We start from the raw sequence: 18,712 nt of genomic DNA, 5'->3' as shown, positions 1-18,712 counted from the left end.
GTTTTAAAATGTTTTGTTCCCTAAGCAGCCACTTTCCTATACCATCTCAAAAACATTGAGTTCCTTGTCCTTTGGCAATGGCATATTTCATATGCCCAAGAGATTTAAAAGCATACAGCATAGAGCCAAAATGAAAAGACTCATTACAGTATGCATTAGAGCTACTAAGTCATATGTTGCAGCCATACTGCGCCACCAATATAATTAGAAGATATTGAACTTTCACTAGTTAGGGAAACCAGCCACCCTTTAATTGTCATTATTTAAATTTTTTGCTGACTGTAATAGCCTCATGAGATAGACATCTCATTTCTGCGACAGACCCGAGGGTCACCAGTGGTGTAATTTGATTCCTCTGTAGTTGAATGCAGCCCAGAAGAGTATTCAACATTTAATCCATTCCTAGCTTTCATTAGCAACTTTAGTCAAGTACACATAATTCGGTTTCCCATTTTAAAAACAGAATTTCTGTGTTGGAGGGAGCAGCAATTCATCACGACCCATATGACGTTTGAATTCCCCCACAGTAATCCCATCAGTCCTGTGGATAAGCGCCTTGGATGAGGAAGAATCCTCTGCATCCTTAAGACAGTGCGTTTCATACTTTTTAAAAAAGGTATTTCAACATTTCTTTATAGGATGAAATAAATACTTTACACAGCCATTCTTCTTCTACATTTGTATTATACAATATGGCCCATGGTTTAACTTCTTTAACCGTGTTGGAAAACGATTGTGATGTTGCCCCACAGGACTTCTTATTGCTAGGCTATTTACGCCCAGTTTTCTAACTTGTTCCATATTTCAGTATTTGGGTTCACTTTACTCCCTTTGCTACCCTCTCTCCCATCCATTTGTTTGTATCCTTTAAGATGAGGCACCCAGAACTGCATCGAATACCTTTAGGGCTGTGTCTATGTGACAAAAGAAATTAAAAGCTTCATTTTTCTGTTGTAGGTGTCTTTATACTTTCTTGTATGCAAACTAATTTTTTTCTGGTGGTGGGTAAAGTTACAAGACATTTTTGTATTTGACATCTTACTTTTGTCCTTGATACTTACAATATGGAGAATAAGATATAAAAAATGGACACATTTAGGTACGTCAACTCCTAATTCTATTAATCCTGACTGCCTTTGCTTGAATTTACAGATAATTAAACAAAAGTGCAGCAGGAGTTTGCCTCCATAATCTTCTGATGCTTAAGATTGTTGCCTATTAGATCTGTTTACTTAAATGTAGTTCGCAGAAGGTGCGTGTCAACATATTTATCTCATGTGTCTAGCCCATCACTTAACCACACTGTACTGCAACTTCTCTGCATGTGTCTCTCTCTGAAACTGAAGTGTGGATGCTGCGTGGCTGAAGCTGGTTTTATGTGGCTCTGTATTCCTAGTACCTAGCACAATGCTATTTGTTGAATAAATGATGATTTTTGTACACAAACAACATTGGTTTCTTATATTCAGCTATTCATGTAACTTGAAATATAAACACAAAGGGCACAATTGCACTCAGTAAAAGATGTAAAAATGCCACCAAGTGGAAGGAGGAATGATTAAGGCTGTTCTATAATAGTAGCAGCAAAAGTTAGTCCAAGAAAGAAAATTACACAAAATATATTCTAATTTTTATGATTACAACTGGGCAAAGACTTTTCAGCCATCCTTCACCAGCTACATAAAGTTCCAGGAGATCTAGCGAATTCATTGGTTGAATTTACAGTTATAAAAATCCACTATTACTTTATGATGTGCAGCTGGTGTCCCTTATGAGAGGATTAAAAAATTCAGCGTACCTGCAAATACATCTTTCTAACGGTACTCATATCACAGGGATCTTGAGTATCTAACAACCATGATCAAGGCTATGGTGAGTGATTGTTTTGGAGGAGTTTTTTTTCCTTAAAAATAGCTGACATGTATTTAGCATTTATGCTAGGTGCTATTCTAATTGCTTTATATGAATTATCTCTTTTCATCTGTATACTTGTCCTGTGAAGTGCTTCAAAGTACAGGTCCATTTCACAGATGAGAAACTTCACATCAGGATTAATACTCAGACATTCTGACTCTAGAACCAAGGATACGTCAATCTGCTCTACAAAACATCAAATCTAAATATCTGCTTCTAATAGTTCCCGAGAAAATTCAACCTGTTCCCTCAATTTGGGCAACTTATAATAAGCAAATTGACTTTTTAAAAGACAATTAGGTATAGAAAGGGAAAAACAAAATGATGGTTGGCTGTCCTGACTCTGTAGGAAATTAAAATGACAAGAAGACATGGATGGGATATCCACAGTTGGTAAATCTTACTTTTATTCCTGTTAAAATAAATAAATACGTAAGTAAAACCAGCAGTGAGTGTTTTCCAGTCCTCAAGGAGGATTTCTAGACCTTGGCGCATTTTGGGTGGAATGATTCCTTTTTGTGGGGGACTGTCCTCTGCATTGTAGGATTCCTAGCAGCATCCCTGGCCTGTCTCCACGGGAGGACAAGAGCGTGCTCCCTGGAGCTGTGACAACCAAAAATGTCTCTGAGACATTGCTGAGTGTCCTGTGGAGGCAGAATCCCTGTCCAAAAGTAAAAAAGGAAATCTGACCTTAAAGCCCTACCTTATCTTCATCGTCTTTTTCTTAATAAAAGAATTTATCTCAAACTCTCAAATTTATCCCTATCGACTCCCTCTCCCCTGGTAACCTTAAGGTTGTTTACTTTGTCTGCAAAGCTGTTTCTGTTTTGTAGACCAGCTCATTAGTGTCCTTTTTTTTTTTTTTTTTTTAACATCCCACATATGAGTGATATCATATAGTATTTTTCTTTCTCTTTCTGGCTTACTTCACTTAGAATGACGATCTCTAGGTCCATCCATATTGCTGCAAATGACATTATTTTATTCTTTTTTATGACACAATAAAAATAAAATATTCAATTTTTCTAAAAAAATTATTTATCATGTGCTGTATCAATAAGCAACATAATAAATAAGCAATCTTTGAAACAAAGGAGAAAACCTGATTAGAAATAACTCCTTCTTGTAGACGCATCGATAGATGTAACTTCTCTTTACTTTCTACTGTGGTGCAAAATGATTTTCTGGGTTTTCTCACATTCATTCCCACGACAAACAGTGCTCCCACTCTCATCCCCCATCCTTCATTCCCTGCTTAAAACTGTCTTTGTTTCCAATTTGTCTCTCTAGTTCAATTGATAAAGACAAGCCACAGCTAGGAGCCACAGGACTGGTCCAGAAACATCCCACTGCCTCCAAACCCTCTCCTACATTCTCCCCAGACTTGCATGAAAAGTTGCATGAAAATCAAATTTAAGTGAAGTTCAGGAAGCAAATACAATCAGACCTTCATTAGACGCATTACTTCATCTTTTTTTTTGTTTGTTTGTTTGTTTTAACTAAGTTTGAGGTTGAACTTCAAGCCAGGTCTATTACATTCACTTTGCATGAAGTATTCACTTCTTTCAATGGGAAATTAAGGGATATGACTTCAGATATTGCATTTAAAAAATACCCATCTGAATTTGTAATGTATCTATCTATATTTCCCATTCCATTTGCATGTTTTGTAAATTTAGCCCTGGATTTTAACGTGGTGAATTAGATTTTATTGCTCATTGCACAATTATTATTTGAATGCAAAATATTGTAATTTTCAAAACCCTTAATATTGTAGTAAATGCCGCCTAATTTAACCCAAAGAGAAAAGTTAGATGGTCCTGTGGCATCTTTATTTACAGTCACTCTTGCCTTCTAACTGATCTCAAATTTGGCTAAAACCATTCCTCCACAACTCCCCACTCCTGATTTTATTCTCAATTTGCAGCCAAATGCAAGTAAGTTCATACAGCAAAGACTCGTGTCCTTTTATTTCAACCAGAAATAGTAATCACAGAAAAAACACTTGAATTCTAATTTATTTGTCAGTTATGTACTCCAGCTGGGAAAGCAAGGCAAAACTAATACAGGCTGCTACTCACAAAATTCAAGAAAAGAGGGAATTTTTCCAAAGTAACTTGTAATTTGGCAAGTAAGTGCAATTTGAATTTAGGTACATTTACCTTATTTCCATGAATTCTAGGCATAATACGAAACAATGTTCTTTAAGCTGGCCAATATCTAAATTTTACTTTCTTTTTTAAATTGCATGTGAATTCTGTAAGCAGTTGAATAAATTGAGACTAAACTTATTTTGATCTTTGGGAAAGAATTGAAATTTTAGTCCACATTTTCTTCTCCTAATAGATTTTAAAAAGAAATTCAGTCTAGAGAAAATTTTATTAATTCAGACCCCACTTACATGAATTATAAAAAATACTTGTATTTTCTTGATTTTACTGATAATTATATATTTATGTCATTGCTAATGGAATTTTTGAATTGAGTGAGCCTTCACAAATTTTCACACAGCCATGTTTGTTCTTTCCCTGAATATAGTAACTTCTTTGAGAGTAATGGTTTTTACTATTGTGTTGTATTTTATCTCATAAATCAGTATCAACACAATATTGAACACTTACTATGTATAGGTTATAGTCAATGGCTTGAAAGCCTATATGAAGTGATATGAGTAATATAATCTCATTTAATAATACTCAAAACATCCTTTTGAGGTGGGTATACTGTGTTTAATGGTTGTAAAACCTGAGGCTTAGATATTTTAAGGAAATGCCGAAGTCAGCCGAAAGGAATTGGATTCAGGATCTGAATTCTGACCTCTCTGACTCCCAGACTCAGATGCTAATGACTCTACTTTATCTGACCCACAAATGAATAACACACTAATGCCTGGCGCCTCTGAGATCTGTGAGCTTTCACCTGGGAGCTTGTTAGAAATGCAGAATCTCAGGCCCCACCTTTTATCATAATCTGCATTTTAACACATCTTAGGTGACCCTCATGCACATTGAAATTCTAGAAATACCACGCTAGTGGATACTGGTGGGTTCTCTTCTTATCATCCATTCCATCCTTCCCCTGAATGTTCATAATTCTGGCTTAGAAAACCAGCTGGTTCCAGAAAGGTAACTCCACACCTAGCTGCACAATCCACACTACACTAAACTCTACATCTCGTAAGAGTGAGTCTCTGGATTTTTGCTGGGAATTTTTGCTGGGAAATCTATATTCTTCAATGCCAGTTGGTTAAAGGGTAAATATGGGGGCTTAGATACAGTGGTTTCAGAGCCTGGAGAGACAGACAGAGACCAGATTATTTAGGGGATTTTGAAGACCACTTTGGGTACATGGTTGAGAAATTTAAAAAAAATAGACTACATGGTTGAAAAATTCAAAACAAAACAAAACAATAAAACCCCAAGCCGAGCGCTTACAAGCTGTTTCTACAGGACATGCCTAGAGATGATTGATATTTTAGACCTGAGTGCTGAGTAAGGAGAAAAAAGGAAATATACAATTTCTAACAATATTTAAGATGTATTAGTTAATATTTAAGTATTAATGTATCAATTAATATTTAAGAGGTAAAACAATAATTCACAGGTAAAATTGTTTTAGCCCACATGGTTGGTTTGAAGAAAGGCTTTGCAATGTCCGGTCTGAGCAGCTGGGGGCAATAAACTTTACTTAGTGCAAAAACCACTGAAGTAGAGGCAACGTAGAGGCCAGAATAAAAAGTTCAGATTTGGAAATTGGGCCCCACAGCTGGCCTCACAATTCAAATCCATGTTCATCTCTTGCCCTGACTTTATATTCTTAATCACTTTTTATCCAGACTGTATTTCATCCATTTAAAAAGTGGATGATGCAAAGTTTTCTTCATTTGAAATAACTCTTTCTCTGAAATGAGTCTTACTATTTCTGAGGTTTTCCTGATATGGGATGCAACTCATTCAGAAATGTAGGCACTTTTTCCCCCAGATTAAACACAGCTTTAGTGTGAGTAAATTTTGTAAAGAGAAAACATACCCTCTACCCAGATTTCTTAGGAAAGAAAGGACTCTTGGAAGATTGACTTCTCTCCTCCTCCATTAGGTTCTTTTTTTTTGTAGTTGAAGTATAGTCAGTTTACAATGTTGTGTCAGTTTCTGGTGTGCAGCACATTGCTTCAGTCATACATGAATATACATATATTAATTTTCATATTCTTTTTCACCATGAGCTACTACAAGATATCGAATATTGTTCCCTGTGCTGTACAGTATCAACTTGTTTATCTATTTTACATATACCAGTCAGTATCTGCAAATCTCGAAGTCCCAGTTTATACCTTCCCACCCGTTCCCCCTCTGGTAACCATAAGTTTATTTTCTAGGTCTGTGAGTCTGTTTCTGTTTTATAAATAAGTTCATTTGTCTTTTTCTTTTTTAAAGAGAAGTAAGGGGAATTTGGTTCATGTCTGAGCAGCCTCTAAATTAAAATCGTCTGGAATGCTGGTCACATGAATGTCATCAGCTCTGCCCAGTGAGTGGCCACTACCTTGTTGTTAATTCCTGCTCATCCAGGAGGGTTCTCTAGATGGTGAAGTGCTCAGGATACAGTCTGCCGAATTCTGGGCTCCAAACCCTGAAGGATTAGAATCAGCTGCAGTAAAATTTGAAGATTTTTTTTTCCTGTGAATGGATCTTAGAGGGGATTTTTGAGTCTCTAAAAAATCCTGTACTGAAGAATCATGTACAGTGACCTCAAATATGCCTTAAAAAAAAATCTCAGAAACCCAGGCATCTCTAAATACATCGATGGGAATTTCAGCATTTAACTTCTCATTATTCAGACACTTTTCGGATGACATAATATATTTATTTATTTTTGTTTATCTTGTGTTTGTTTCCAAATAGTAGGCAATAATGTGACAAAACTGTTTTGACAAATAATTGACAAATTAGTGGTGCATTAAAGTTGCTCCAACTGCTTTCATCCCTCAGTAGATGCAGTTTTTTTGTTTGTTTGTTTTGTTTTGTTCAGGGAAAAAAGTGATTGTGTAGCTGCCATAAAAATACCATCAAATAAAGAGAGCAAAATGCGTTGCTGCTTCTCTGTGTTTCTGAGAAAATAAGTATGGTTTAAAATCACAGTAAAGTGTGCAGCTGCCATGCTGTCTTCCTGCTATGGTAGCCGAAAGGCCCGCTCTAAACTGGGAATGACGAGACAACACATAAAAGAGGACGTGTATCTGCCCATTGTGGACGGGCAGAGAAAATACCGTGTACTATTTCCACTGTGTAGTTAGACCTTTCAAGAGATTGAATTTTAGCTTCTATTTTTATGTATGAAAGGAGTAAGAGAGTGTGAGATCAGCTATGTCTACAAACTGAGTGCTCTGAATACTGGTATTTTCTGTTCTAGAATATAAATGTGATAGTTAATCTGTTTTCTGAATTCGATGATGGAAATTCCCATAATTAAAAGAGAAAGCGAGCGAGCGAGAGAGAGAGAGAGAGAGAGAGAGAGAGAGAGAGAGGGAGGGAGGGAGGGAGAGAAGCGGAAAATGAATGAAATGAGAGAGAAAATGTTTGCATTCCAGAAACAGTCTGACGTTTTTGCCTTCTAACAGTTGAAAAAGGAGGAAGCTCTTTAATAAAGTAGGCTTTTTCTAATTATTAGGGAGAAATGTATTGGTTTTTAAAGTTGCTCTAACCTTAAAATACATTTTAAACTTTTAAGTTGCAACTAGTCTTATAAACAAATGTGATCTTATAAACTAAAATGATTCAGGCATTTTTAAGAAATCCATTTTATGACTATTCAGGCTAATTTCAGGTCTGAAATTGTGTTCGGCAGAGTTCAAGTCTTCATTCTGATTTTTTCTTATTTGTTTTAAATTACAGTGGAAAAAGAGGGTAATGAATGAAAACAGTGTTTCTGCATTCCTCACTAGGTGAAGCTTTTTAATCTATGTTACATAATCTTCATAACAATCCTGGGATATAGTGTTATTATCTCAATTTAAAGAATGAGAAAACTAAGTTTCAGAAAAGTTAGTCAACTTGTTAGATAGTTAGATGAGTGGGGGCACCGGGCAGACAGGAGGAGGAAAGGGAGGATGGTCTGGCAGATGGCAGTATGCCCGACCTCCAGCATAAGGAGACTTTACTTCCTCTAAATGAGTGCCAGCAAGAAACTGGTTAGAATCCCAACAGCTGCAACTGTGCGGTAGCGACAGAGACTTAACTGGATGGACGTGGCCCAATGCTCATTGTAATATAATTAGCATCATGGTTTAGCCCCCCACCCTCACTGGGTTTTTCTGTGTGCATCATGTAAGGACATGAAAAGGGATGAGCACCACTAAGCATTCCAGGGCAAGAGCTGTCAATCAATCAAGAGACCACCTTTAAGCGAGGATATAAGAGAAGGGACAAAGATCATTGCTATCTGTTTGAGGATCAGCCTGCCTTCCACTCTGAGAAGTGTACTTTTCTTTGCTAATAAAATCTTTAAAATCCTTCAATGCTTTTGTCTCCCATCTGAATTCTTCTCTTCTGGGCAAGACAAGAACTGAGGTTTTTTCCTTTTTCTGGAGTAACAAACTCTCTTTCTGATCACACAATCCCTAAGGCAAAAAGTAATAAAAGTGGATTTGAATATAGATCTGTCTGTTTTAAAGTTTTACCCAATTTTTTTTTTTTTATGCTCAGGCTAAGCTGGGGTCAAAACTTGTCTCACCAATAAAAATCTGTAACAAACTAAATTAAGGGCATGAAGCAATGTTGAGAATTTTGCTCTTAAGCAAATAGTTATGCCCAACAAAATAAGCATCATCCTTCTGTAGGCTTCCAAGAACATCTTCTATTGTGCATGCCATGAAGATCAAATTTTCATTGTGGCTGATCAACAACATCCAATATTATAATTTCATTCCACCAACTATTTAAGAAGTAGCTGTTTTTCCCCTATTTCTATCTTTGGCATAACAAGGAGACAAAAATAATTCAAAGCACAGTTCTTACCCCAGAAAAATCTCAGTACCTAGCTAGAACCAAAATGATGTACAAATACGCGGTAAGTGGTAGCCAACATGTCAACTAGAATACTTAGTTTGAAAGACAGTTTGGAGTAAGTATAGAGGATGGCTGGATATTTATAGTGAAAAACTAAGTATTTTTTTAACCATGTAATCTTTCTTTGCTATCTGATTCTAGCCTTTCTCTGCCTCCATTTACCAGTAATAGATAATTTTTTAAGTTATAGATAATTCACGGCAATACAAAGTGATTCTTATTTATAGACATGAAAATAAATTTCGTCTGGTAAAAGTTCACTTGACTTCCCTCCCCCACTGTCTTAGAAGCTAGTTTGCCCTCATTTGCATATTAGCTTTAATATTCCTGATTTATAAACGTGTTCTTGGCTTTTTCTTTTGACATAGTTGTAACATCTTTCAGTCTCCTCATTAATGAGTTAAATGAAATGTTTCTTTATCATGGGTTCTTTCTATCTCTGTATGAGATTCATAATTTTACCTCTTCCTGAAAATGATTCTCTAAGGACTGTGATATAAACATTCTTGGTTAGTTTCAAGAGAATGCAAAGGAGCGAATGATTTTTCTCTGGGTTTGTAGAAGAGAGGTATTAATATATACCTTCCTGTAGGCTAAACATCTAAAAATATGCTGTTGGGATAAAAGACATTCATCTCTAGAAATAAATATATCTGTAATCTACCCATATGATTCAGGCAGTCTAAGCATATTCTAATGATCCTTATACTTGCATATTAGGCAGAAGTGAATCCATACATCTTTGTAATAAGTCATATTTGAAAGTAAATATGCACACACATAAAAAGATTAAAGAATATAAGCTGGATCACCTTCACTATTTAGATATTTCCCAATCCATACTTTTAAACAAAATAGAATAAGAACACTAAATCATTCAACCTGTTAGTATTAATAAGGTTCAGCTTCCCAGGGAGACTTTTTTATTAATACTTTTAAATTTCTCTTTGATTTGAAAAGCGACACAAATATTTTCTTGTCATTACCTTCTTCCTCTGTTCTTCAGATGTTGCAAAGTTGATTCTTTTCTCATGAGCCTTTGAAGAAAGCGATCCTGTCTTTCTTGAACATCAGATACAAAATGACTTGGCAACACCAGAGGGGTTTGGCAGACAAAAGAAAATTTCTTCTTCGTACTTATCATTTAATAACTGTTTCCAATACCTCTAGCAGTATTTCCATCCCTTTCTTCCTGCACAAATAATAACTTTTGATAGAAGAGAAAATTACAACAAATTGGCTTATTTTTCTCTTATGGGATCTCTGTGTCTATCAAATCCCGAATTATTACATAAGAGTCCAAGGGTGTTCTTCAAAGTTGAAGTTCATGTCTCACCCCTATGCAGGAACTCAAATAAGCCAATGGTGCCATCAAAAATCATTAAATGTTTTGACAGATACTTCTGGAAGGTCTAACTCAAAGCAACTGAGCAGGAAAAAGACACATGGTAAAAGACAGGGAAAAAAATAAAAGAAGTCTGTGTGAATGCGGCCCCCTGGAGTTTTATTTTCTACTGCTAGAAGGGAAACAGTGATAGTATACATTTTACATCATCCTGTCTTCATTATTTTAGCAAATCGAGACCAGGATTATAAATTGCTTATTATTTCTACATGTACAAATAGTTCAACCGATTCTCATAATTTAAATGTTTTGTTCATTGGACCAATCAGCCAGCTTATAAATTAAAATGACTCATTTTCTAACAAATTGGTAAGCTAGATATATTTAGATATAAATACACTCAAAACACATTTTTAACTTAAGCTTTACCAGTTAACAAACTGTGACAGGGTACAAGGCACAAAAGCATGCAGACACACTGCAAAAGACTTAGATAATTATTCAACTGCTTTATTAAACATTTGCCAAAGAATAAATCTTACCTCCATGAGAGGAAAGACTTGAATTAACTCAAGGAAAAATCTTTTGGGTGCCGCAGATTGTGTGTCTTTAGAAAAAGAGACTCCATTTCTTAATTCCAGAACAACACTCAAATTCAACTGACTCAGCAGCCCTCATTAGAAACTGTGGTGAGGCCATTTACAACAGAAAGAATCATCACAGTGTTGCTGGTGACTAGGTTCTTATCCTGTCGCAGAAAGAATTCAGAGATGAGACGCGTAGGTTAAGAAAGTAAAGTGAGGATTTATTAAGGGATGAAGAGTACACGCTCAAGGGGAGGGCGGGCAGGCTCAGGTGAGCGGCTGCCCTGAGTTTCTTTGGCAAGTCGGTTACATAGGGTGTAAAAATGTATGGGTGGAATATTCATTGGGGAAGGAAGGGTTTGGTGTCATAGTCCCTGATTTTCATCCCAACTCCACCTCCCTGAAGGGAGGGAGGGATTTTTGCCCTTATTTAGCTGGATAGGAAGTGTCATGGCCTCATTGCATGATGGATGCTTGTAATCTACAAGGCTAATTTTATTGAAATGAGGGCATAATGAGCAAAAGGTTACATTTGGATGCCTGAGATTCCTGCTTTTCCCCACTTTTCTTTTTATTGGCCTCCAAGCCACTTGTCACCCCAAAATATATGACTGCTTAACGGCCCAGAGATTCCTACTTTTCTTCCTCTGCCCAGGGAACCCTGGTGTTTCCATGATGAAGGGTTTCCTGCATTTTGCCAGTGCCCCTCCTTTTGGCCCAATTCCTGCCATTTGGCCTGTGTCCCCCTTTCTCTACTCATATCTAGCTGTCTGCCTGCTCTAACAACAGCCTTAAGACATCAGCTTTCATAAAACTTGAAGAACAGAGAAACTAATATCTTAGAATCAAATGATTTGCATCATCTATCTCTCATTGAAAGCTTAAAATTTTTCTCTAGTTATTGAGAGCCCAGATATTTGATGGAACTGAGGTCCATTTACAATTCTAACACTTAGTAACTGTATCAGCTCACCAAGCCAATTTCTTCGAATGCGGGACATTAATAGTAAATTTCTATTTACTGAGTCCTGTCTCCATCAACAATTCTGGGGTCACTTCTTAAGCGTTATTCACCTTGCATCTATTTTGTACAGAAACTGCTTATAGAAATGGCCCCAATAAAACATTCTGTCTCTATGGCACAAGTCTTAGAAGTAAAACTGTTAGAGCAAGCAGATAGCTAGATGTGATCAGAGAAAGGGGGCAACGGCCAAATGACAGGAAACTATACATCAGAGGTCCCTGTGCAGACAGAAAAAAGCAGGAACCTCAGGACTGATATGAGATCACATATTTCGTGGTGATAAATGTCCTGGAGGCAGGCAAAGAAAGGTGGGGAAAGATAGGAATCTCTGGTGTCCAAATCTAACATTTTGCTCATTGTACCCTGATTTCAGTAAAATTAGCCTTGCTAGTTAGAAGTACCCATCATGCACTGGGGCCATGACACTTCTGATCCAGACTAAAGAAAGACAAAAATCCTTCTTCCCCTTGGGAAAGTAGAGCTGGGATGGAAATCAGGCAATACAACCCCAAACCCTTCCCTCCCTAGTGAATATTCTACCCATTCAGTTTTACACCCTATGTAACCAACTTGCCAAAGAAACTCAGCCCAGCTGCTCACCTGAGCCTGCCCGCCCTCCCCTTGAGAGTGTTCTCTCCATCCCTTAATAAATCCTCTCTTTACTTTCTTAAACTTCGTGTCTCATCTCTGAATTCTTTCTGCGAAAAGACAAGAACATATCGCCGACAACAACACTGTTTTAATGTTAATTTTTGTGTCTTATGTTAGTTTTTGTATCACCTGGAGAAATGACCTGTAGTAACTTGAGAAGTGTCTATAAAGATGTCAGTATGTTTGACATACAGTCGTCACTAAGTGAATTGTTTTAAAATAAAAGAATAAATGCCGGAGGCAGACAGAATGCAGAAATGATGAGTGTAATGTCCCCATGCAGAATACAGTGAATCCATCATAGCAGGTGGCTGTCAGTGCCCCTCATCAAAACCACAGCAAGGGCTAAGACGGGGAGAGAAGCTCATACAAGTCAACAGATTGCTGTCAAAGGTCCCTGGTCAGCTTTGTGATTAATCAATCATTGTCCCTTAGCAAGATTTTTAACAGCTCCATCCTTGCTGCAAAGCCTGAACACCCCTCAGAACTCTTGCTGCCCCCACGGGAGGTAAAATCTTTCCAGAATGGTACCTGTTATAAATAGCAACTCTATTGACAATTTTACAACCCCAAAACAACTTGAGTTCCAAGCACTACCTGAGGTTCTTCCTGTCAATGAAAAACCCCACTGCCTCTCTAATTTCATCTCCTCTTACTCTCAGGAATTCTACAGAAGTAAGAGTGGAAATAAAATGGCTGTTTTTTAAAGAGAACCATCATCAGATGCACGTCTATTTTGCATTCTGATAGATCTTTTTAGCATTAGGATAAAGCTTTTGCTTAAAAGAAAACACAAATAAGTACTCCCAAACTAATGAAAACCAATATCCTATTAAGGAAATGTTTGTAATACATTTAGCAAAATGTCTGGTACCAAGTAAGCAATGGGAACAGGTAGTTACATTCTCCTCTCCTCCCCAAATCAGTTGGTGATACACTGAGAAAACAATTGTACTGCTTCTTAAATACCAGTAGGAGAAAAAAAAATCAAGACAGTGTAGACATTTCCATTACAGTAATTTTCACACCCAATCAATGCAAACATCACTAATTTGGTTTCTCCCATTAGCCTCTTCTGGATAAAAGGATTGTTATAATGGTGTGAGGCAAAGCAATTGTCTTTGGTTTGTATTCAAAAGTCGTGGATTATCTAAAGATAGGGTCATTAAAACAGATCCTAAGGGGAAGAACACCTACACTTGACATTAACATTACTCTTCCAGTGAAATCAAATGAATTTGGCCATGGGCATTGATTTTACATATTTTTGAAAATCATCGAGAAAGGTTCTTGTGCTATTTAATGCCACGTGGCAAAAACAAAATAAGAAATAACATATACAAAATAAGAATAAAAAGTGACTTCTGTAAATGAATGAGATGTTCAACCTAGTAGACTTAGAACATGATAACGTAACTTTCAGGGATAAACAAATAGATTTCTCATGATAAATTTAATTGTAAAGGCCAGATAAAGATATTCCTTAGAATGTTAAAAGAGAGAATCAAAGAAATATGAAATGCAAACCTTTGGTGGGAAACAAGTCTGACTTCATCACGAGGTTTTATTTCCCTTTGCAGTTTTTAGAAAGAGGAAGGACTTTGTCATTAGACCTGGGTTTGATACCCACCCTAATTACTATGTGACCTTAGTCGCAATCTCAGATTTTTGGTTGTTTTATTTTAAATCTTCAAAATGGGGATAATTATGCCAAGATGACTGAATTACTGAAGAAAGTAGAGCATCTGCTATGATCTCAGGAAATGTCAGCTCCCGCCTCTTCTCTTTCTCCTACTGTACTGCCCTGGGAACCACTGAACCCTCCAAAATACTTTCCTGCACTTGTACAGAACCCTCATCCTTGGTTTCACTGAGTTATTAGTCAATAACTGAGGCCAGCAGCTATTCAAACCCCATTTACAAAGACATTACATTAAAATCTAGAGAAGAAAAAGAAAAAGCAATGGCAAAATCATACAAAATGTGCAAACACCCAGGGTTCGGAAGAAACGTTTTTTGTCTTGAAAAACACAAATGTACATGGTAGGAAGTTTGCATAGTCTAAATTCCTCATTCTCACGTAACAGATATTTTTTTCTTAAAATCACGGTGTAACTCTATACTCATTGGCTTCCTATGTTCCTGGGATCCTGTCAGAGTAAGAAGACTCCAGTCATCCGTGGTCCTCTTGACCTCCAACTATAAAATTTGTCTTCTGAGACTCCAGAGTATTCTACAAGTATGCATATTATTCCTTCCCCCAAAACCTCAATGAATAAAGCCTTTTCACATCCAATTTATGATTCCCAGATGCAATACCCTAAACTCCAATAGATCTTCAAATTACTTCCAAATTTTCAGAAACACTTCACAATCTCAATGAAAGAGTGGAAAGATATTGATGATAGTAAATTATCCAAGTAATTTGAATATCATAATGGTTGTTAAATATGACACACAAACACATACACATATTCCCTTGAAGGTTTTTCCCCCAAGAATAGATTATCCAGAAGTTTCTTTAGTTTCAAATATTAAATTTTCAGACAAATTTTTAAAATCAAGTATTTCAATTTACTATCTTATTTTTAACTAAAAAAAGAAAATGTTGATCTTTATTTTAGCAAGACATTCACTGCTTAATTAATTAATCAAATTTCCTGATATATTCAAATGGTTCAAATCATTTTTAAAAATTTAATGTATTCAACTTCCTTTTCCACGATTTCAATTTTCTAGCAATTAAAACTTCCGAAAAATTTAAATGTCACAAGTTTAAAAATGTAAATTGACAAATGTGGTATCAAGTTATCTTAAAGTATTCTAATGCTGTATTTAAAAAACTTAATATAATTCTCACTTAAAATCATAATTTTGAATCAATTACATGATATTTAAATAAAGTATCAGTTGCATGATATTTAAAGATCTTTGGTTTAGTCTCAAAGCCCACTGAACTTGATGAAAGTATTCATTCTTTTTGTATTTTACCAGTCTCATAGGAACACAGCACAATATTACAACAGCATCTGATTGAATGTTGGTTGGCTTTCACAATTTAACTTGACTAGGAGTTCACAGTTTCCATGGTCATTCATGGTCATTCATTTCATTGGCTGAAATAATAATAAATGTTAACACAGTGATAACCATGTGCCAGGAGAGACTGCTCAAAGACCTTTATTATTTTTTAATCACTTCTGCAAATCTACCATTTTGGGATTATGATTATTCCCCACTCGAAGATGAAAACACTGAATAAAGATGTTTAGTAACTTACACAACATTGTACGGCTAATAAAAGTGGGGCTGGATAGGAAGACAGAGTGTCTGGCTTTGGAGCGTGCTCTTCATGGAATACTTGAGTCTGGGAGTCAAAGCTTAGAATCGTGAATGGTGTTTCTCTCTGTCACACATAACGCCGCTTCACGAAATTCTTGTTCCTCATTTCTGTAACTTTGGGCTTGACGGGGTTAGTTGTCTTGGTTCTATTGTGTGCTCTTCCTGTGTTTGAAATTTTGCTACATGCGTTAGATGAATTGCACAAAATGTTCACGACAGTGTTGAAAACCATCCATTTCTCTTCCCACCAGCAAAGGGCAGTGGTCTCCCATACTCCTCAAGGGCAGAGAAATTTGACTCTGTCATCAGCTTGACAGGTCTACAAAGAGCAAAACAGGGAATATGGAGGCTCCGGATGTAAATTTTAACATTCAAAGTTACAGAAAAACTTTCCATTTGAAGTTTTCAAGTTTCAAATTTGAATTGCTGTGAAAAGCAAAAAGACTCAGAATAATGGTCAATATTTTAAAAGATCAAAGTTACTAAACTTGAATTTATGCTTTTTGGAGAATGAAAAAGCCTCAATCTTCTCCAAGGGTCAGTACCAAAGCAGCGGAAATAAAGTGTCATTTGTAATTAAAATGAGGGTTTTGGATGTTGTTTGAGGATAAAAATGCAGTGCCTGTCTCCTCAAAATAACTTAATTATGGCGCTCATATGGGGGAATAACTGAGTTTTAAGGACATTCTTTGAGAGAACAAAATGACAAGAATGAAATATTGCAGATGTGCAGATAGTGGAAACGTCCATGGAAACAAATTATCCGTTGATAATCCAATTACCTGTTGCTTGCAGATCTCCAATCTGTTAATTATCTCCATTTATTCTGAATCAGCTTTTCAGCCACTGAGATTCATTACGGTCCATTCAAGTCTCTGCTATAATTCCACACTTCACTTTTTTTTTTTTTAAAGTATAAAGAAAAAGGCCTATCATTTCTTCACAACTTTGATTTGTAGTGTTTTCTATCCCTGTTAAAACTGTTTTGGATTAGTATTATTTCTCTCTAATATAAAAACAGTCAATCCCAGCCTCAAATGGAATATCAGTTACTGAATATATCAAGCCAGCGTTGACATTGTTTATGGAATTTCATAACTGTATATGGAACTTTATAAAACACATAAAAACATAATCATCTCCCATCACGTTAGTATCCATTTTCATCTTAGCTCATATTACCCTGCTCTTTCCTTGCATCAGTGAGGTATGATTAAATATTCATGACATGACACGAAGATAGCGCAGAGAAAATGGGAAGGACTGAGTTGATTTCTTTTTTTTTTTTAATTTGCGCACACTCTCTTTGCCATGATTGTGTAGGTTATCATTTTCACTATCCTCCTAGGGGTAGCCAAAAAAGGCACCATAGGAAACTTGAAAACATCTCTGCAGTAAACCTAATGGAGCTATATGGACGGAATAAATAGTCAGCACCATGCTACTGAATGGAAATGACGTTGGAAGGAATACACTGTGCTCTGTAAATGAAGACAAAACCACTGCATGAAACTGGAGTTCTTTTTTCCCCTCCTCAAATATGCTTTTTGGTGTGTCACCATTTTCCAATACTGGTGTCCATATTTCCTACTCCTAATCCTCAAAAGAGAGATTTGGTGAATCTAACTTTGCTAACATGTGAAATACTGGCCTGATTAATCACGGCTCTGCCAGCAGGTAAATAGGTCCTGTGGTTCTTCTGGTATAAAGCCTTCAGGGGAGGGTATAAAGGGCTCCTATAGAAAGTCTCTAAAAAGATGCATGGACCAAAGATCTCTCTGACACTACACTTTTACTGCTGCCTGGCTTTTATGTCTTTGCACATGCGATTTCTGTTGTCAGTGATGTGTCAGCCATTATGCACATACAACCTTCTTTGTTTGGTCTTCAAGGGTGAAATCAGATATTCTCTCTCTTGTGATGGCTTCCCCCACCTCTCTAGTTTCTGTGCTCACGTGGCACATCTGTATTTTATGAGCACACACAACATCTGTTTTTTATGAGCATTCCAATTAAAAGACAGAGATATCCAGAATGGATCAACAAGGAAAACCCAACTGTCTGCTGTCAACAAGTGATAAACTTTAAGTATAAAATAAGAAGAGTGAAAGTAAATGGGTGGGAAAAGATATAACATGAGAACAGGAAGCATGAGAAGGCTGAGCTGGATGAACTTAGAAGGGTTTACCTCACGGTGTGTCTGCAAAAGTGGGATGATAAAAATACCTGATTCATATGGTTTTTGTGAGGCTTAAGTGAACAAATCTGTGAAATGTTTAGGTCAGACAAAGAGTTCTAAAAAAATGGTTAGATACTAGCATTACCAGCTCACAACACAGGGTTAGAACCATTACAAGAAACATACAAAGGGCTAAAGAAACACAAGAGATGATACGATTAATTTTACCTGGTAGTTTATTTAAAGAATTCAAAGAGGAGGTAAATGTACACAAGATTGGGAGACAACTGGGAATGGAATTAGTAAACAAAAGATAGAAAATTTCAGGATATGAGTAAAACATAATGGAAAGTAGATAGTATGTTTGGGAAACAATATGTGATTTGTATAGCTTGATATTTTTACTAGCAGAAGGCCCAATTAAACTTAGTTATTAGAAGTTTGACTCACAATGGCATATAAAGATCAGTTCAAGTGTACACAATGTGAATTCTTGCAAGAATTGTTTCCCCCAGATTATGTGATTACAAATGCTTCCTGGGGGAAGACCTCACAGAGTGGTCCAGGTGTCCTAAAGTTCATTCAGATATCAAAAGAAAATAGAGACCTTGG

This window comes from Camelus dromedarius, chromosome 12 (genome assembly GCF_036321535.1).
Source record: "Camelus dromedarius isolate mCamDro1 chromosome 12, mCamDro1.pat, whole genome shotgun sequence".
Lineage (NCBI taxonomy): Eukaryota > Metazoa > Chordata > Mammalia > Artiodactyla > Camelidae > Camelus > Camelus dromedarius.
The sequence above is the reverse complement of the archived record's forward strand: the minus strand, read 5'-3'. Positions refer to the sequence as shown.